The sequence below is a fragment of the Nuphar pumila genome, chromosome 3, assembly GCF_984573655.1.
Source record: "Nuphar pumila chromosome 3, dmNupPumi1.hap1.1, whole genome shotgun sequence".
Lineage (NCBI taxonomy): Eukaryota > Viridiplantae > Streptophyta > Magnoliopsida > Nymphaeales > Nymphaeaceae > Nuphar > Nuphar pumila.
The window spans coordinates 1540136-1558692 of NC_143251.1; the positions used below are offsets into that span (position 1 = coordinate 1540136).

At 36.2% G+C, this 18557-nt stretch overlaps 1 pseudogene; it reads left to right on the forward strand.

The window, feature by feature from the left end:
- Positions 1–7836: 7836 nt before the first annotated feature.
- LOC149841591 (arabinosyltransferase RRA2-like) lies at positions 7837–17511 on the forward strand (annotated as a pseudogene).
- Positions 17512–18557: the final 1046 nt, after the last annotated feature.

Below are 18557 nucleotides of genomic sequence, written 5' to 3' on the forward strand. Positions count from 1 at the left end.
TTGATTAGGGATTTGAATCAAAAATTTTAAATTAAGGCTTTTTATAGTTAATTTGATTAGTTTTTTTTTTTAATGATTAGGGCTTTAAATCAAATTTTTTAATTAAGGCTTTTTATAGTTAATTTGATTAGGGATTTTTTTTTGGTTTATTTATGATTTATTTTATTGTATTTTAAGGTTTTATGATTTAATAAGATTTGCTAATTTGTTTTTTTATAGTTAATTTGATTTTAGGATTTGATATTCTTATGACAAACTTTCATAATTAGATGTGATATGACATTGATTAAATCGTTTATACATAAAAATATCAATTCTTATTTTTTCTCAAATTACTCAAATTATAAATATTTGTTAGTTTTTAGATCCAATTTGAGATCCATATCCAGGGCTAAAATCTATAATAAACATGTTAAAACACTCATATGGTTGGATGGATCGAGTCTTATGATCTAAAGTGAAATTATTTGACTTATTATCCGCGTGTGTTCATGTTGTCCGCACACAACGTAAAACAAATGTTAGACACAAGGAGCATCCCTTGTACATTCAAAACATACGTTGAACTTGGTATATATAGTTGTTACAGAACGAGTGTTCTGTCCATTTTGTTCATTTTGTTCAATCCTGGACAAGCCATCAAACAAGCCCTTATGATTGGTTGGAATTCAATACGAGTCATGATCAGTCGTATACAATATGACATGATCTGCTCTCAATGAGAAAGGTGTTGAGTTGTAGCCTAGACAGGGCTCTTTTAACATTCATACTTGATCCAAGTTTACTGAATCCAAGATTGGTCTAAGGTGTTGATGGGGATCTCTTTTTGGATCCATGATCTGGTTTTTAGTTGGATTGGTGGAGCCCAAGGGATTTAATGCTTTAGTCCTTTTATCGGGTTTTTTTTCTCTTCATTGTAGTTTACTTGAATAACATAATTTTTTCTTTTTAATTTTTAGTGACAAAGTATTTGCATTTTAAGCTTAATAGTTTCATTATTTGATGTTAACAAGAGGAACTTAGCATAATCTTTTTTTATTTTCTTTATGGAACTTTGTTTTGTCATTAGTAGTGGGTGTCAATGCGTCGAACCTCCACTAGATTTGGGTGGGTTTTGGATCCAGATCCAACTAAGAGCTGATGATACTGGGTTCAGACCGAGGTCCTAGCTGTACTTAACGAGGGTATGCAAACCAAGCCAAATCAAACACTCATCGTTCGTGTTCGAACTTGCTCTCTGCAAGCTGAACACAAGTGAAGCTAACGGCGTCTCGTCTCATTTCACAGCACTATATGCAAGGCCTAAAGACAAAGGAGAAATGAGATGAGAAGGACTAGCTGGGTGAATCAGAGTCGACTTGCCGAACTAGGTTGAGTTGTCACAGCTCAAGCTCATTCCTTGAAGCAATTTTGTCCGAGCTAAGCAGAATGGTTCAACTTGTGGCCAACAATGTTTGAAGGACGTGGACACAAATCGGGACTGGATACGAGTATGAGAAGTAACTTCACAAATTTTGTGGAAAATAGGACAAGATGACACAAATTTTTTTAAACTATTTAATGGATTAAAATTTATTTTTGATACTTTAATACATAAAATTATTTTATTACTAAAAATATGAGAACTGAAAATGAGTATTAATGTGTGAACTGCAATTTGTATGAATTTTTATTTTTTTCTCTTGAATCTAACCATACCGATGTGATCTTACATGCATGGTTTCATAAGAACACACTCTCGAATCATCGGATTTTGATGCATAAATAAGATTTCTTTAAGGCTTTAAATTAACAACTTATATTCTTCATAAATATTCAAGCATTCAAAAGCCATATTTTTTCATAAAAATACACTATCCAATAGTTGATTCCTAACAAATTCATCATGCTAAGTACACCCATATGGTTGAATTTGCAAAAAAAAAAGTGCTGAAAATGCCCTTATTTTCAGTTCTCATATTTCGGTTCTCATATTCCTAAAAATATAATTAGATTTATTAAAAGTATTTAAATATTATCATATGTGTCTTAAAGTGTTACAAGTGGTGCATATCCTTTAGACACGGGACCTTATGACGTCTTTATGACATAGGTGACTAAGAGACGATGACACACTTACATGCACGCGCGTACGCATCACTTACACACACAACTTAGTTAAGATTTTTAAGCATTTCAAGATCGATCTATGGGGACCGTTATTGATGGTGCAATGTATATATGCTACCTATCATAGTCAATATTTTTTTTACCAGTCACAAAGGTTGAAACGATCTGAAGGCAACTGAGTGTAGGGATTGCTTCCCGGGTTTGGATAGTGGACGGATGATATAAAACGAAGAATGAATCGAGGATAGAGGTTAAAACCAAAACCCATGCAGGAATAAAGACAGACGTGGAGGGCAAAATTTTGAGACAGGGCGAGGGTAGATACCTTGCCCAAGCCCCCGTCCCGGTCCACTGCCAGCCCTAACTGAGTGGCAGCATGATATCATGGTAGAATTCTTATGTATCTAAGATGATGAAAACTTGTAAATAACAATATATATCACCAGGGGTGGTGGTCCAGTGTCAAGATGAACGTTTCACTCTAGGAAAGGTGTCGCAGTTAATGCATTTCTTGGCTCAACTTTACATCTCCAGAAAAAATAAATTTTTGTTGGCACAAATTTGTGCTAGCAAAAATTTAATACTGGCACAGTTCCAGTTCTGTGCCAGTAAAGATCTATAAATCTTTATTAGCGCAATATTGCGCCAGTAAAAGATATTTTAAAAAACAGAATGATTTTTTACTGGCGCAAAACTACACCAGTAAAACATGTTTACTGGCTCAAAATTGCGTCAACAAATGTTTGGTTTTTTAACACGGTTGGAGCACCTAAAGTTAGGTGGTTGTATCTTCAACCCCGAGTTTTACCTCACAAGAAGGCGGGACCATTAACTGACCCTGTTCTCCGTGAGGGTTCCTTAGTTATAAATAAAATGCTGAAAAACATGAGCAAAGAAAATAGACAAAAAAGGTAAAACATTCCTGATAAAGCATCAACGGTTCTTTCAGCTTCTGGTTATACCTGTCCTTAGCTACATCATAATAGCAGTTGGTATCATGTTACCAAGAAACAATGCCCATCCCAGTCATTGTTACGCACACAGTAATCATACACCATCAGTGGTGAGTAACTTTTAATTCTTTTTATTACATTTAACGAGGAAAATCCCAGTTCAGGTAGTGGGAACAGAGAGATACCGATGCTTTGCCATATTGCCCATCCCAAACAGTTAAAACCCCTCGACTGCTCTCTTGTTCACCAGGAAGCCTGCTGCTTAGGGCTGATAAATGAGCCGAACTAACCAAACGAAGTATGTTCGGACTTGGCTTGTGTACCAGTAGATTGAACTCGTGATTCGGCTCGTGCTCTCATGTTTAGCCAACCCGAGCTCAAGCTCGGCTTATCCCTGAATGACACCAGCCAAATATAGTTGGCTCACATAAAAACATTCAATGTTATTTATACATGACTAAAAAAATGGCCCGTCCTTACGGACGGGTCACAAATTTCAAACACGTTATTTCAAAATGATTCAAAAGCTCACTCTCTAAAGTTAAAAAATGGGAAATCAAAAGCATTCAATACCTTATTTTGTCAAAAATAAATCAGATACATGGAGAAAAACATAATCGCTAAGAATTGACCATGAAATTCTTGGCTTGTTTAACAATAGTGGAGTCTTTGGTAGCTAAGACTACATCTTGGGAGAGAAAGACTCATGGAATTCACCTATGATGTTGAAAGTGTTTTTATTCCTTGGAGTTCACTATGTTGGTGCCAGCACTAATTCTTAATCTTTTGTCAATTCTTTGTGATGGTTTTCCTACTGCTTCTGTGCAGGTGTAACTCATGTCTTTGCTGGAAGAATGCAAAGAAAAGAACAAGTCAGTACACAATTATAATAAATGAATTTGAAAATTATGCTAAACCTAATTCTACAAGGAATTACTAAACTAAATTCTAATTAAAACTAAAAATTATCTAAAATATCAATTCTAAGTATACCAACTAATTATTCTAATTCTATCTAAGTTAATTGATGCAAATGTACTAACTAATATGCATAAAAATACTGAAAACTACCGAAAATCATAAAACTAAGAAAATGATTGTTTTACCCTCGACTAGTGTAAAAGTGGATTCTGACAACTTTTCACAAACAGAGAATTTGAAGGAAAAAACGAAGTCTAATTTTTACAAAATTTCTTATGTTCTATTTCTGACAAATTCAAGAATCTCTCAGACTTTACGGATTCAAAAAATTCATTCGGAATCTCCAGATATAAGCGTTTCAAATTCGTGAAAATTCTGAAAATCGTATGTCCCGAAACTGAAAAACCCGAAAAAGCTAATTTTGGAAAATGCTTAAAAGTCAGACCAAATCAACTTGAAATGAGCTTATTTTTGGTCTGCTGACAATGAACATTTAATAAAGAGAACAAAACAAAAATTCTGGATAAACTCCGAAAATTTGCACATAAAACGACGAGTGCAAGTTGCATTAAAAATCTGGTTTTTAAATCAGTGCACTATTCATTTGCACGAATCCACTAATGACACTATGACAGTAAATTAGATGCAAAAACAGTCCTAAACACTGCTAATCTAATGTCAAATTACAGAAAATGACAACAATTAAATTAACTATAAGAACATGTAAATGAACTGAACAAGTGATGTTAAATCTAATCTAACCAAAATGCTAAGATTAATCTATCATAAACTAAGATGCAATTCTAATTAAAATATCTATATGAATGAATTTAATTAATCCTAATGTACTCTCTCTAATATAAAATAACTAATTTACTAAATACTCAACCATTAACTCTAAAACCTAATTGAAACAAGAACATTGACCTAAGGTTAATCAGTTAATTTAGCTAGAGTCAATTAACAAACTAAGGTTAGTAAAGGGGGATGGTTTAGAGTGTAGTTTTGACTTAGATTCATTCCACCCTAGTTGGACTAAGATCAAACCTAATTAACAGAGAATACTTACTAAAAACAAAAATGAAAGAATTAAAAAACAATGAATCTATTTAAGTTAAGCACATAAATTGAATTCAAGCTACACTAAAGAAGACACACCATAACTACCTAACTTGCTAATCACGATTTTTGAAAACCTAAATCTAAGTTAATACCTAATACAATTAATGATATTCTATATATACTAGGTTGGAATATGAATTTAATAAAAAGCTTATAAATGAGGAGCCACGAATTTGGGAAGAAGATCATCCTCAATTGGAAGGATTGAAGTTGCAAAAATGTCCATCTTTATGATTCCACACGTTTTGATAGACTTTCTTAAACAATATTTTTATTTTGCTCAATTCTTTCAAGAAGATTTAAGAAAGTTTTTGAAAGAGAAAACTCATTGCCTAACGTGGAGAGTCACACGATTTCTCTTCAATTAACTTCCTTAATTGCTTGCTAGAAAAAAAAATCAAAACTGCCCAACAAAAAAGGATATTCAAATCTTCCAAAACTGTTATGAGAGAATGATAAATCTTACCAATTTTCCAATTTCGTCTCTCTTAAAACCTTCCACAACTACCCTTTATCTAAAATGCAAAACTAATTAATTCTAATTCTAATCTGTCATTAACCCAACTAACTCAAAGAATATGAATAGCATGTAAAACACGAATTGGAAAGAAATTAGCGATTTTGAATAATACACCTAAATCAACATTTCTAAATTAATTCTAAAATGACTAAAACGAAATACAATGAACCTAGACACTACACTCATTACCTAAAACATTCAAAAACCCTTTCTAAATTATCTAATTCGAATTTAGACAACTACCACACAATTCCAAAATTACCTAAACAACAATTCTAAAAACTAGATGCCTTACAGGCTGGTGAGTGTGAGGTCTGGGATCTCACAAAGGAATAGGATTTGAGCAGAGGAATGTATCATATGTAGATAGTAGAATTAGTTGTGTTTTTCAGTTTTAGCATTCATTTTTGTTCAGTCATTTGATTTCATATGAACTTACACTTGTTCTGATTCATGCAAGTTTATCTAATATTCAATGTGTGAGGATTAGTTACCAGGTACAGGGCACAACCTTCAGAGCAGACCATTGACTAGATTAGCAGAAAATTATGCATTCCTATATGCATAGGGTGATGCAAAGTCAAGTCAATCATCAACTTCAGAGGCCCAACACATATCAGGTTGTATCTATCCTTTCTCCCATATTTATTTTATTGATCTTTAGTGTGCATTTGCATTGCATGTTTACATATTTTGTATGCCACTAGGGACAGTGTCATTCAAGCATGGGGGGTGGTTTAGATGCACACTATTTTTTTTTTATGTCAGGTAGCTAAAAAAAAACTCATAAAATTAGGTCTTTAAGAACAAGTTTGTAGCATATATGATTGTTTTTTGCATAATCTAACAAATTAGAATTTTTTTTAAGCCCCATGTAAATTTTTTTTCTGATCTGATCCAAAAAGAGTAGTTATTTATGAAACAATCCAAAGAAAAGATAGTATTTGAATGTTAGAAAGTTTTGAATCACTTTAGTATAAGTATGCACAGTATGTGTTGTGAAAGAACTAAGCAATTGAAAGATGTTTAGAAAGATGAGCTTAAAAGAAAAGAGCTACATTTAGTTGTTGATGTCTTCGCGATTCCCAGTAGTGGAGCTCAGACACAAGTTGAAGTGTTTGAAGTCTCTTGATGAAAAGGATAACGAAAGAGATCATCTTCTTGTCTAGTCGATATCTGTGGCTTATTTGGTTTGAGTAAGTAGAGTCTGATGGGTGTTTTACACCTGGTGCCTTAAAGCTTGTTACATGAACTTCATAGAAAGCCTAAGAGATAGAGACATTGCACATGATGAGAAGAAGACTATACGTAAACTACTAAAACCAAGGATCAGGTTCTTGATGTATTTAAGCAATTTCATGCTATGGTTGAGAGGAAAACAGAAAAACAACTGAAATGCATAAGGTCAGATAATGGTGGCGAGTACACAGGTCCATTCCATGAATATTGTAAAATTCATGGAATTCGTCATGAGTGGACAGTTCTAGGTACCCCACAACACAATGTAGTTGCAGAAAGGATGAACAATACAATTGCAGAGAGAATTAGGTGTATGTCTGCACAGTCCAAGCTGCCAAAGAAATTTTGGGGTGAGGCTTTAAGGACAATAATTGATGTGATCAACTTGTGTCTTGCTCATGCCTTAGCAAATGATATTGCAGATAGGGTGTGGTTAGGAAAGGATGTGTTCTACAAGCACCTGAGAGTATTTGGATGCAGGGCATTTGCATATATCCCCAAGAGGAGAGGTCCAAGCTTGATGATAAGCTGAGGCAATGCATTTTTTTGGGATATGGTAATGCTGAATTTGGCTACAGGCTATGGGATCCAGAGAAGCAGAAGATATTCAGATCCAAAGACGTGATATTCTTTGAAGACCAGACACTTGAAGATATCAAGAAAGAGGTGTCAATTCAGACTTCTGCAGGTGGATCTATCCACCTAGATCCAATTACTCCTTCAGTGGCACAAGTTGAAGGAAGAGCAGTGCAGGAAGATGATGCAGAGACTGATGTTGATTTACCTGCAGGCCATATTGAGCAGGAAGAAGTTGGAGAGCAACCTTCTCCAGAACCCTAGTTGAAAAGATCTTCTAGAAGGTATTCTCCACATGAGTATGTAATGTTTACTGATGCAGGTGAACGAGAGAGTTACCAGTAAGCACAAGAGTGTGAGCAGAAAGAGCAGTGGCTAATAGCTATGCACGCTGAGATGTATGCATTGCAGAAGAACCACACTTATGACTTGGTGGAACCACCTGAAGGCAGAAAGGCCTTGAAGAACAAGTGGGTTTTTAGGTTGAAGACTCAAGAACAAAGTTCTCAATCAAAGTACAAAGTCATATTGGTTGTGAAAGGCTTTAGTCAAAAGCAAGGTATTGACTTTGAAGAGATTTTCTCAACTGTTGTTAAAATGTCTTCTATTCATGTTGCTCTAGGTATTGTTGTTAGCCTGGACTTGGAGATTGAGCAGCTAGATGTGTGTGAACACCCCAAATTTTTCAAAGTTTTAAAAAAATGACCATTTTTGCCCCTAACCTCATTTTCTGAGAAAATCAAGTCATTTCTTCAGATTCTCTGAATTAAAAATTCATTCAAAATCAACTCCGGATCCGAATCCAGCACTTTAAATCCATATTTCCTCAAAATTCGGATCAAAACCCATTTTCTGAAGAAATTTTCTCAAAATAGTTTTTAATTCTCAGAAAATTTCTCTTTTGTAAATATTTTTTTTTGCAAAAACACAAAAAAATTAGTTTAATCTTTGGTTTCTCGTAAAACTTTAGGATTTTATTCTAAAAATACAAAAAAATAGAAAGATAACACCAAAAACCAAAAAAAATAGAAAAAATTTTGAGAAAAAAATGAATTAGTTTAAACTTTAAAAGTCAAATTTTTGCTAAAAAACCCTGAGAGCCTCTTTTTGTAAAAACTCAAAAATTAGAGGGGGTCTTATGCGAAATGCTCTTTTAGGGTTTTTGAAAACCCTTCGTGAATAAGAAAAGGGGAAAGAGAGCCGCCTCCCTCACTGGGGTATCTCCCCTCTCTCTCCACCGAAACCCTAAAAGCCCTCTTCATCGCCCTTCTCTTTCTCTCTCCTCCATGGTCGATCGCCCAGACCCCCCTCTTCATCACCCTTCATTCTCAACTACCTACCCTTCCCGAACCTTCCCTTTCTTTTCTCTTTAAAAGGAGCCCGCAGGAAGCTCCATCCCTTCACCGCTTCTCACCCCCGCACCCTTCTTCATGCATGGTCGTCTTCTACCCCTCCACATTTCCTCTCCTTCATGGGTCCGCTATTCACCTCATCTACTTCACCTCGAGCAGCATCCCATTTTCCTTAGTTTTCCTTCTGATCGATGGGAAAGCCTTCCTTTCCTCCAGCCTCTACATGAGCAAACTGCAGAGCTGAAGCCAAAGTTTGCCGACAACCTTCAGAATCCCAGCAGAAGCACACGCCATAGAGAAGGACATACACCGCTTGTGATTGAGGGTCTTTACAACCGAGATAAGTCTTTCTTCCTCTCCTTTTCTTCTTTCTTCTTGAAATATTCCTTTCTTTACAAGTGTTTTCCTCATTTTTTTTATTTACAAGGCATAAGATGGTAGGGTCGATCTGCGTATAGCAGCATCGGCCCACCAGTTGCTACAGCAAAGGGGAATCTCCGATTCTGACAGTTTTTTTTTTTTTTTAAATCTCTATGTTATGTTCGATTTTTGGTTATATTTTGATGATCAATGTTGTTTGGGTTGCCTTCTCCGATTTCGAATTCCCATTTTTATTGTTCATCGGTTCTGATTTCCAGCTTTACGTTAGTGATCTATTGCATTCTGTAGATAATGTCTATGCTATTTTATCATCAGCCCACCCAGATCAAGCGCAATCTACCCTTGCTTTGGTGATTATCAGCTGATGGATCGTCCCAGAGTAGGGTCTGTAAACCCCTGTTGCTGGGAGGGTTTTGATAAGTAGATTCCCTACGAAGGACTAATGTTAGATCTCGATTTGTTGATCATTTTGAGGCTTAGCCATAATATTTGAAGTTAATCGATTAATGGATTCACTATGTAAATCTTGGGTCTGATGTCTGAAATTTGGTTCATCTGTTCACTGCCAATCTGTGAGTTTCTCATTCACTTATCGTGAATACCTACCCCTCGCTAGCAGTATGAAGTCTCGTTTTCTTTATTGTAAAGCTGCGTCCTGAGGCTTTTGGTTCTAAAGCAATAGGTGTTCGGGCTCTTGGTCTAGTCAGAAACTCTGTAAATCAAGGTTACTTGGTAGTCCTGAAGGAGGCAGCAATACAACTTGTTGTTGACAATGTTGTGATCGTGATGTATGCTTATAAGGTCTTGCTGAATGCTCCTTGTTGTGGAATGAGTGTCTTCTCCAAGTTGATTGGAAAATTTCCTGCATTGGGTGTTAAAGCATCGTTCATAAATGAGGGTGATATATGCCTTTGTGACATGGATTCAACTTACATACCCATTGGCTTTCATTTTGTCTTCTTTGATGATTGCAACTTCTGTGCAGAAATAATCAAGTTATGTAAAAGTTCTGATGATCCCAAGGGCGATCATGTTTCTCCTGCCGAAGATTCTCATAAGTCCATCAAGGACCAGACTGTCCAGGAGGTGTTAGAATAAAGAATTCCAGTGCAATCGCTATCGCTTGCAAATCCCCTGCGAAAATTACAAGGAGATGTTTAGACCTGCTGCAATATGTGAGATGCCTCACAATCAGATTCCTGATTTACTGTAAAATTCGGGGATCTGCTAGATCGAAATCAGTAAGCTTTTCAAGGCTGAGATGTAATCAATCCTCAAACCCCTGGTTTCTGTGTTGAGGAATTTGGCTCCAACCCAGATCATAATCTGTGCATAACAGAACCCCAAATTGACTGGAATTTGGTTGGCCGAGAGCCACATTGTGCTCGGTCTTAGCTTCATGGCTGGTGGAATCGTCCTGTCAGGTGACTGAGAAATCCACTGCACAGTAATGCTCATCATCTCAGTAATCTCTCTTTCATGGCGTAGTCTCTAATATCTTGTGGCATCCCATCTATGCATCTTAAAATACAGGTATGTGTGGGTTTCATTTTTTTTGCATTCATAGATCCTTGCAATGTAGCATATATGCCTTATCTCACGACATCCATACACACACATCTGCACCTCATTCTCCTCGTCATGCACTACTTCATCTCAACACCATTGCCTTTACATTTGTGTTCAGCACATTCATATAAATTACTTCACTTCTGCCCTCTTTGTCCGATGTTTTGCTCTCAAAAGAAGAAGAATCTGCATTAGTTAAAGCTCTTACTGATTTTTCTCGATAAGGCATTAGATGGTAAAAAGATTTCTGAAATTTCCATGATAGAGGTTGGATCCAATGTCATTACCTTTAAATCCATATCAGAGTTGGAATACCACCCAATGTGTGACCAGGACTCTCTATAAAGGTGAGCTCTGTGCTGATTTATATTCCCTCTTAAAATCATATCTCAACAGGTTGAAATCGGCATGTACCAAACAAGAAATTGACTCATTGTACATCCAGGTAGCAGAGATGAATTTGTTGCTTAGAATCTTGAATCCCATACCTGAAATTGAAATAATAATCAGTGTGTGATATTAAAGTTTGAAGGATCTGTATTGGCATCGGTTCTAATATAAGCTCTCTCATTTTGCTATGAGTTCTTATTTCTTGCTATCAGCATCTATTATGAACTGCTGTGAAAACCACATTCCATTTATTGTAAAGACTTGCCAAATGATCATCATGGACACTAATCTTATTGTAGGGTCGGGTTTAAATATTTTATGAGATCAGTCGATAATTTCATTCATAATATCTTGTATGCCAGTTCCTGGGTTGTTTGAAATTCAAGAATCAGATGGGATGAAGTTAACTGACAATAGTGATGGGAGTCATGATGTTTGGTCTGGGTGACAGGGTTGCCCAGATTTGCCTTCTAACATCACTTGGCAATCCCACATGCGCGCATTCATACATCACATTGTTGTTGTTGTTTACCCTGTTGAGCCTCATTTGCGCATTCACTCCTCGGGCATTGAAGTCTGTTTTATTAGCACCTCAGATCCTTTGTTTCATATAAATCAAGCATTATAGTTTTCATCGCCCAGGTACATTTAATTGTATTCATTGATTCACTACGTTTCGTTACCCTCTCATTCTATCTATTCATTTACAACATCACTTTCATCAGATTTATATTTTGCATTTGCATCTCATGTTCTTTTGCATCAATTTCTGTAATAGGTGATACTAATTCCATTTTTCCTGCATACTCTGCATTCTGAATTTTACTTAGTGCACATTTGCATCAATATGTCTTTATTGCTATGTCATTCTAGCATCCTTCATATATTACATATACATTTTAATGTTTTCTCATATTTCTTTTCATTTCTTTAACGTCAATTGATTTTCCTCTGTGTTGATTTGACATGATATAAAGTTAAGTTATATTCAATCGGGAGATCGTTGAGTTTTAAACACCTCGTGAGTTTCTATATCACCCTCATTCCAGCTAGGTAAATACATTCCTATAGATATACATGACTTCAGGTATGCATTTTTCTATTCAATGTAAACATGACATCCAGATTTTGTTTCATATTTTGCAAACTTATTATATACTGACTCTGTTTTGCAGTAATCTCTGGAAGATGTTGGTTACTCTCTTAGATTAAGATTTTATTATTATTATTCCAATGATATAATAAGTTATATCTTACATTTCCTGTGTTAGATAGAATGTATGAGCATTGTAAATACCATGAATTGCTTGTTTTCATGCTTTTACCTTTTCTTTCTCAAATTCTCACAAATGGCTACACGAATGACACGTGCACCATTTCGTAAGAGGTATTTGATACTAAGTTGATGATCCACATCAATGGCCATAGTCAGGGTGTGGACAAAACTTAGCATTTTTATCTTTTACAAAATAACACTGGATCCACATTGGATCCACTTTCAAAATTCATCATATTTCCTTAAATATTTTATTTCTTTTATTAGAATTTAACTTAGGATTAACTTAAAATATATACCAATGGCCATAGTCAGGGTATATTGAGGGTTAATCTCATTTTAAATTCTATAAAAGCACCAAAATGTATTGCATTCTTCACTTGAATTTAAATGTGGTTATTATATAATATATCCAATGACCATAGTCAGGGATATATTATATCTCCAACCTCATTTTTAATTCACTTAAAGAATGAAATAGCTTTTCAAAATCCAATTTCAAACTTATTCAAATTCATTTCATCACTTAGGATAGAATTGCATCACATTTTTCAAAGTTCTTTTTCAAAAACCCAAGTGATCTCAAATATCTTTCTCCAGTCTATAATTTAATCCATCCTTCTATCTTATTTCAAAGATTTGAATTCCAAGTTCAAAGTCCGATTTGACTTTGAAATTTCAAAATTCAATCTTTATATTCTTGATTCATTTCAGATTCAAAACCCCAAATTCAAAATCCGAATTTGACTTTGAAATTCATTTATAGTTCAAATTCTCAAATCAATTTTGAAACTCAAAAAATTAAATTCAATTCAAAAATTCAATTTCAAAGTTCCATTTACAACTTTGAAATTCTTGATTCAGTCTCAAAATCAAGTTCATCTTCCTATCTATTCAAAAACCACAGTTTGAGATTGATTTTAAATTTAATCTGGGTTGTTCAAAACCCAGATCCATAATTCAAAAGTCTTATTTGGACTTCTCAAAACCCAAATCCAAAATCCAATCCTAATCTCAACTTGGATCCAGATTTCCAAGTATAAAACTCCATTACACTTTGGATCTCCAATTACAGATCCAAATTCCATTTAGAATCCAGATCCTCATTCCATTTTGGATCTCCAAATTACAGATCTAAAATCCATTTAGGATCCAGATCCTCACTCTACTTTGGATCTCAGATTTCCGATCCAAATTCAAATTCTTAGGATCCAGAATCCAATCCTACTTTGGATCTCAGACTTCAGATCCAACTCCATTTGAGGATCCAGAATCCAACTCTATCTTGGATCTTCAGATCCAAATACCATTTTGGATTCCAAACCTTGAATCCAATTCCATTCGAAATTCCAAATCCAAATTCCATCTTGATTCCAACCAATTCCATTTCCAGATTTCAAATCAAATTCCCATTTCGAATCCTAAATTCAAAATTCAATTTTGAACTCTATTCATATTCCCGATCTTGGATTCGGATTTCATCTTGAAATGCCAACTTTTAAATCAATTCCAGTTCTCAATTTTATTCAGATTTCCCAATTCCACCTTCTCTCCTGATTCAATTCCATTTTTCATTTCTATTCTGATTCAAAGTCCATTTATGACTTTAAAAATTCCTTTTATCTCAAAAGTTTCAAGATCATTTTCCAAATCCAGATTCATATTCCCAAGCTCTTAATTATTCTAAAAACTTAGGACTTTAATCTTAAGTTCTAATTTAATCATTTCCTCACTTTATCAGATTCACTTGGAAATTCTTCAAAACATTTTTCAAAAAGAGCATACATCTTTGCATTTGCACAAGCATGATTCATTGTGCATCTAGACCTAGGATAAATACTTAGATAATTTCTTAGCAAAAGCAAAAGGCATTAATTCGACCCTTGGTTCGATTACCCCTGGTAAAGGCGCCAGGAACGGTCGAACCTCGTACCGACGAGCGGATCCCGTCTCCCAGTTTTTCCGCAAATATTTCAAAAACGGAGGCGAGTTATTTTAAATATTTTCAAAATTAAGGTCAAGTGAGACCCGCAAAAGAATTTCTCTTCTCTTCTATTCTTTTTTTTTTCTTCTCTCTTTCTTTCTATCTTTTATCTTTCTCCCTTCAAAAAGGAAGAAAATAAGAGGATGGAAAGGAAGAGAGAGAATATTACGAGAGGAAAAATTTTGCGATGATCACAATGTGAAGACTGCTTTTCTTCATGGTGATTTGGAGGAGAAGATATACATGAAGCAAACAAAAGGCTTCAAAGTCAAAGGCTCAAAAAGGAACTGAGTAAGACCTTTGCAATGAAGGACATGGGGCCAACAAAGGAAATATTGGGCATGCAGATCTTTCATGATAGAAAAACCAAGAAGATATGGTTATCACAGGAGAAGTACATCGAGAAGGTGTTGGACATGTTCAGTATAAACAATGCAAAGTCAGTTGGTTCTCCTTTTGCAGGTCACTTTAAACTGAACTTAGAGCAGAGTCCATCAAGTTATAAGGAGAATGAGAAAATGAAGAAAGTTTCTTATGCTTCAGCAGTCAGAAGTTTGATGTACACAATGGTATGTACGAAACCAGACATTGCATATGCAGTAGGTGTTGCTAGCAGATTTCTTGCAAATTAAGGAAAAGAGCATTGGGCAGCAGTAAAGTGGATCTTTAGATATCTTAGAGGGAGTGGACCACTTGTATTGAAATGTTATACAAATGCAGATATGGCTAGAGATATTGATACGAGAAAGTCTACATTGGGTTTTGTACTCACTTTTGCAGGAGGAGTTGTATCATGGCAGTCAAAATTGCAAAGGTGTATTGCTTTGTCTACTACTGAGACAGAGTACATTGCTCTAACAGAAGTTTGCAAAGAGATGTTGTGGATGAAAAGATTCTTGAATGAGTTGGGTTTAGGACAAGACAAGTACTTGGTGTACTGCGACAGTCAGAGTGCTATTCATTTTGTCAAGAATTCGAGTTTTCACTCAAAGTCAAAGCATATAGATATCAGGTACCATTGGATCCGAGATGTGTTTGAGAAAAATTTGCTTCATCTTGCAAAGATCTCCATAAATGATAATGGTGCAGATATGCTAACAAAGGGCTTATCGATGGAGAAATAAAATACATGTCGACAACTGGTCGACATGGACTCCAGTTGATTAGATGTATTGGAGTACCCCTTGGGCTGGAGGGGGAGATTGTTGGGTCCAGCCCTATCCCTCATTAATGATATGAGAAAGTGGAATATCCACCCACTGCTTCTCATTAATGCAGGAGAAGTTGAAGGGCCAAAACCCCTTCAGTTTCTTGAATGAGTTTAAAAGGCTCACATCTAGAAGGTTCACATCTAAAAGGCTCTATGACATCTATAAGTATGAGAGCATAGTGTTGTGAGCAAAGTAGTAATATGAATAGAGAAAAGAAGTAAGAGAGAGAGAGTAAAGAGAAGAAGATGAAGAAAGAAGGTGTGTCACCACGCATTGATCCTCAGAGAGAGGTGTTGGTTGTGGTGTGGGTTTTGACTCGGGTTGTACACCCGAGAGATAATCTTGTATCCCTCTCTTCCTGTGATTTCTTTGTTGTTATTCTCTGTATCTTTGGGCAAACTATTAGACGTTGTACTCTCTACATTTTACTCTCTACTCTTATTATAGTGGATTATTCTCTCTATACCTCATGGATGTAGGTCGTGTTGACCGAACCACGTAAACTCTTGTGTTGTAATTTGATTGTGCCTTTATTAGATCCTATATTGCTTCCGCGCGAATATTTTTTTTATCTTTATTACTCTACAGGACCATGCGAAGAGAAGATTTCTTGAATTGGGGCTGCAGCACAAAGTCGGGGCCTTGGGAACCGTCAAGAGTGAAAGAGCCAATCCAACTGTGATTCTTGATTCGACCATCAATCCGAGGTTGCAGAACATACTTGAGAAAGTGGTTGTTAACAAAGAGCTCATAGTCGTCGGTGCCAATATCAATGTCAAGGACATGCTGGATGTCTGGTTCATGAGCATCAAGCATGTGGGTATACCCAATTATCTGGTTGTAGCATTGGATGATGATACAGAGGGCTTCTGCAAGAGTCAGGATGTTCCAGTTTATAGGAGGAACCCAGACGAAGGTGTGGATTCCATTGCGAACAACGGCTACAATCATGCTATTTCAGGCTTGAAATTCCGGATTCTGAGGGAATTCTTGCAGATCGGTTACAGTGTTTTTCTTTCCGATGTCGACGTCGTCTACTTGCAGAACCCCTTTGATCATCTGTACAAAGATTGTGATGTCGAGTTCATGACCGATGGTCACAACAACTTCACGGCCTATGGGTATAGTGACGTCTTCGATGAGCATGCAGCGGAGTGGGCTCGCTATCAGAGCCGGACCTGTAAAGAGGCCAATGAGGCTTGGGCCTCAGGGCCCAAAAAAAATTTAGGGGCCTATTTTTAAGGCCAATGAGTATTGTTTAGGTATTTTATATAAATATTTTATATATTTTTATTTAATATAATATAAATATTTGGAATATTATATTTATTTAATGTGAATGCAAATTTTATTGTTATTTTGATTCTTTAAAAAAAAATCGGAGGGGCTGCCCCCCCCCCCCCCACACAACTCCTACTATTAATAGGGGGCCCATTTTTTCCCTCCGCCTCAGGCCCCATAAAACACAGGTACGGCTCTGCTCGCTATGCTCACACAATGCGCATATGGGTTTACAACTCTGGTTTCTTTTATATCAGACCGACAATCTCTTCCATTGAGCTTTTGGTTCGTGTTAAGTAGAGGCTCGCGAGTAATCCTAATTTGTGGGATCAAGCGGTCTTTAACGAGGAGCTCTTCTTTCCTTCGCACCCTGGATACGAGGGGCTTCATGCATCAACGAGAACCATGGATTTCTATCAATTCATGAATAGTAAAGTTTTATTCAAGAGCGTCAGAAAGGACCCCAAGTTGGCAAGTTTAAGGCTGTGATTGTTCACATCAACTGTCATCCTGATAAGCTTTCTAGGATGAATGCAGTTGTGGAGAATTGTGGACGGGAATGAAGATGCACTAAAGAGCTTTCCTGATGGTTCTGAGGTGAAACCTTCACGCTGCATGGCATTGTGACCGTGTGCTTGCTTTGCTTGATAGGAGCCCTTGGCTCACCGCATGGACTTCATGGTTCCGTGAAATGTATACTTTGGCGTCCTTCAATCGCTAAATGTCATAGTTGCATTTTTTTCCCCCAATTGAGTGCTAAATTTTCATCATTTTCCATGTTACTGCAAATGTCATTCGTTTCTCCCTGCAAAACTGCTTCATACGGTCTGTTGTGGTTGTTTAATGTCAGTTCAGTTAGATCAGGATTGGATAACTTTAACATTAAAACCGTGGTTTTTGTACCTGACATACACGGCTGTTAAATTTGGTCGTTACCACCCTTGAACATGTAGCCTAATCGATCTCATTCTCCTTATATGTGCCGTTGATCATATTAGTTGAGGTTGTCTACCTCTATCCTAAAATCACATTTTTTGATCAATCCAAACTAAGAAATCATATAAGAAATTTTTTTTTATCCTAATAAACCTCCTAAATACTCGCCAATGACAGTAAATTTCAGTTCCTTAATAAAACTCATGCACATACACACACACTCAGGTTATCTTTTAGACAAAATAATCATAATTTACTGCTGGCTAAGAAGTGGTTTGCATTTTTAAGCTTAACAGGTTTTTAAGAGACATTATAAGATAAATTTTTAAAGAATCGCTTTGATAGATAAGCATGCGCCAAGTTTCCTTCTTGGCGCAGTTTCAGATCCCTAAAAATTGCCACCATTCCTTCCATCTGGTGGACACAGAAAGCACCAATATCTTAACCATTCACCAAATGCGTATGCCCACCAGAGAGAGTACTTTGCAATACGAGTATGTGCTGTGAGTAAAGGATTCAACTCTAATTAAGATAATTTCACAGTGCCATCATTCATGGAGTCCGACAGCCTGATGCAATTTAAGAGAGACATCACCAATGGTAGGGATGCTTGTGAGTTACCACTGTCTGGTAGTGGAGGGACTTCATAAGCATCTGGGCCTATTTTCAGATACTTGTGGAATCCATGACTCAGCTGGCAGCAACACATCATCTCACATAAAGAGCTGCCATGTTCC